The sequence below is a fragment of the Amblyraja radiata genome, chromosome 12, assembly GCF_010909765.2.
Source record: "Amblyraja radiata isolate CabotCenter1 chromosome 12, sAmbRad1.1.pri, whole genome shotgun sequence".
In the NCBI taxonomy this organism is placed as follows: Eukaryota; Metazoa; Chordata; class Chondrichthyes; order Rajiformes; family Rajidae; genus Amblyraja; species Amblyraja radiata.
This window is the reverse complement of record NC_045967.1, coordinates 10,116,632-10,120,396: the sequence shown is the minus strand read 5'-3', so window position 1 is coordinate 10,120,396 and position 3,765 is coordinate 10,116,632. Positions and strand designations below refer to the sequence as shown.

At 42.8% G+C, this 3,765-nt stretch overlaps 1 pseudogene; it reads right to left on the bottom strand.

Moving 5' to 3' along the window:
* Positions 1-3,131: 3,131 nt before the first annotated feature.
* On the bottom strand, positions 3,132-3,273 carry LOC116979454 (annotated as a pseudogene).
* Positions 3,274-3,765: the final 492 nt, after the last annotated feature.

Here is a 3,765-nt window from a genome sequence, read left to right as displayed (position 1 = left end):
TTTTGCGCAACTTTAATTACACCGCAGACAGGAATTGGTCAAGATGAGAGTTTTAGTAATATATAGATTTTCTGATTGGGTTAGGGAACTGTCAATTAATGTATTTTGTAACCCTTATTGATGATTGGCTTGGAGGGGTTGTGCCCCCGCCCCCCACCCCAATGTGTTTCAGGCCAAAGGTCCGTGAAGGTATAAAAGAGGGGAGAGAATATGAGAGTGTGCCGATCTTTTGGGGTAGCACTTGGGACCGTGCTGACCTTCTGGAGGTGTTCTATTTGCACGAGGCTGAAGGTCTTGAACAAGTAAAGACAAGGATCGGACCCACTGTGTTTGATAGTAAGATTAAACGATCCACAGGCTAAACCAGCAAGTTTTATGTTAAGAATAACCGTGAAAGGTTGTATTATTATTCCCGACAAAGCGGGAAGCATAGCTGCATAGGTCAGTCAGACAGAACGACAACCCAGAGCGGGATCTTGCTGACTTTATTGCAAGACCCGACTAATGAGGCAAAATGAAGGGAGACAAACATAACTTCTTTCTCCTTGTAGCGAGAGTGTATTTTTGGCCTATGTTATGTCTCATATTTTGCAACCGTTAAATGAACCTGGAAACAAACATATCAATTTGGTTTTCCATCGAGCCATCATTTTATTAAATGCTCTGTGATCCAACACCCATTTTGTGTTGTCATTGATTATACGTGATGATATTCCAATGTATATTAGGTAAATTATTACAGGATATTCTGTCTTGATTGCACTCATGTGCCTAACATACGCCACCACCATAGTGTATCAACTTGACGTTGAACATGCAGATTATGCATATTCACTCAATAACCCTTTAGCCTATAGAATGCACAGTGTCTATAGGTAGTTTATACCAAGAACTGAATAATTGTTAATTGATGCAAGTCTCCTCCGCCTCTGAACTAGATGGCATTCATAATTTTCCACCTTAGAGCCCCATCAGTTATAATATAACTGAATTTTACTGACCAGATTACTGGAGCAACGCTGAATACTGTTCGTTTACCATAATGACCTTGGTAGCTTCAGCTGGTAAAAGCATAAGGTCTGTCTCAAGACCTACATGGCATTTGAGAGTACCACTCTGCACAGCTGAATTACAGCCACTATATATCGTCCAATTATACTTAATGAATTGAAGGCAGTTTTATCACAACAAGATTGTTCGAGGCTCCTATTAATTCCAATCTCTTATCCCAGGGCGGAGTCACAGGCTAATTAATAATTAAGAGTAATCCCAATAATGAATAAATCTAATTGGTGTAACCTTCATTCCCTTGAACATAGTTTGAGGCTGAAACAGTTGTTTTTAACCACATACAGCGTTATGGGGCTTTTTCACGGGGCGAGTTGACGCAAGATGTCACCAGAGTGAAGTGGTCGTGGTCCAGCACGAGTCTCGCACGATATAACGGGGGGTAGATAAAGAGTTCCCACGGTACTCGGCATTTCTGTTATTTGTGCGAGTGACTTGTCCGTCTCCCGAGCTTTCGCGTTAAATCTTGAATGAACATCGTGAACTACACGTGACACAAATGATGTAACTTTTTTTTTCACACACTATAAATATCCTCCCTTGGTTGAATTGGCTCATTTGGAGACATGTTTTACTGTGTATGTGGGATACACAGATGGACTGAGCACAGTACCTCGGTCTTACTGTGTGTGGGAGAGGGGGAGAAAGAGACGTACACTCACAGAGGCAGAGTCTCTCAGCCTGTGTAAGAGGGAGGGAGAGAGAGAGAGAGGCACACACAAGGTGGATGTGAAATCTCACCTGCCTGTTTCAGTGACAGACACCCGCCGCCAGTAAATGAAGACACCCCCATCTGTCTCCCCCTCCTCTCCCTCGACTATAATCTTTAAAAGGGACTTTAAAAGGGACTTTACTGAAAGGTTACGCATTTATTGACCACAGGCAGCATATCAGAAGGGTCTCGATATCTCTGGAGAAAAAGAATAGGTGGCGATTCGAATCGGAACCCTTCTTCAGATATCCTAATCGGAATTGAGTCTGAAGATGTGTCTCGTCCCGAAACATCAGCTATTTTTCTCCAGAGATGCTGCTTGACTCGCTGAGTTACTCCAGCGTTTTGTGTCTGTCTTCGGTTTAAACCAGCATGTGCAGTTCACTCCTTACACGGGTCTCTGGAGAACATTGATTGGTAGCGTTCCGGACCCTGCTTCGGAAAGGCATCGATCGCTAGTCGGCGAGGACTCCGACCTGTATCGCTCAAAGAAGTACATGTGAAAAATTTCTCACGGACCATAAAAATGCGTAACCTTTCAGTAAAATCCCTTTTAAAGTCCCTTTTAAAGATTATAGTTATTTTCTTGAACCTCATTAACATAACTCATGAATAAGTTGATGTCCATATGCGGATGCAAATCTTTATTTTTATTTATTTTTTAAATTCAATCCCACAGAAGACAATTTTTACTCACCTTCTGTCCCCTCTGTCCAGCTTCCGGGTTCACCGTTCGCAGGAGTTCCCACGGTACCCGCAAGAGTTATTACGGATATCGCACTGGCCACTATGTTCATACAATGTTGCAATGCTCAACCACAAGTGTACAAGTCACTCTTGGAGAAATTCAAACTTTCTTGAATTTTCTCCCGAGTGACCAAGTTACACGACTACCTGCCGTTAGCGCTACGGTGGTCCACGGTGGTCCATGAATGCCGTACTGTTATTGCACGAGGTTCCCACGATGTTAAACTCTGGTTAACTCTTGCGTCAAGTCGCCCCGTGAAAAGGCCGCTTTAGACTATCCTTCAGACCTAACAAATGTTTTTAAGCTCTGAGCAGTCCAAGCATTGGTTTTAGTAAAGTGGTAAATAACCTGGGAACTGAAGGTAACCCATTTTGCAATGTTTATTATTGCTTTATCCAGATAATTTTCAAAATGTCTCCGATGATCTCTGTAGATGGGAGCATCTTAAGGAAATCAGATGTGAAGTAAACGACATTCTGCATCTTTTCCACAATGGACAGGTCACGCCTGTGAATTCGGTACCTGCTCGAGCTACAATTCTGGCCCGTTTTCCGAGCTAGTCCCGAAAGCCATTCCTGGCCATAATACTGAGCCTGCCCTGAAAGACAAATCTGGCCCAATTTCTGTGCTTGGAACCTTAGCATTGTGCAGCTTTACATGGTTAGATCCCATCCATTTGTGTGTTGTAAGGCCACTAGAACCCCTTTCATCCTTATCAAGGGAAAATGCTATTTTCGTACAACACATAAACTAAACACATGTTATCATTATCATTAGTACAAACAAGTGTAATTATTGCCAACTTGTAGATGGTCCCATATTTTCCCTGAGCCCGACTTGGGTCTCGGATTTTAAGACCTCTGTCCAACTTTCATGCTGCCACCAACTTCAGTGAACTGTTTACTGTCAACGAAGGCGTGGGGTGTGTTGTTGCCGCAACGATGAAGCTTTGCTCTTTAATGGTACCTCAATTGGTCCGACAGCTTTGCTTCTTTATCCAGGTTTTTACCTGTTGAATAGGTTTTACCTGAAGAGAAAGTTCAGCGGCTTATTTTAATGTCACCCCTGAAGCGTTATTTATTCCCATCATTTATAGCATGAGGGGAACTCTAGCCCCTTCCGGGTATTTTCCTCCTTCGTTTGCGAGGATTCCCTTGTATCCATACGCATTTATTCCAGTACGTTCCACAGACATGCTTTTTAGAATTTTGAAGTTGGTTACATTGACCACTGGTAC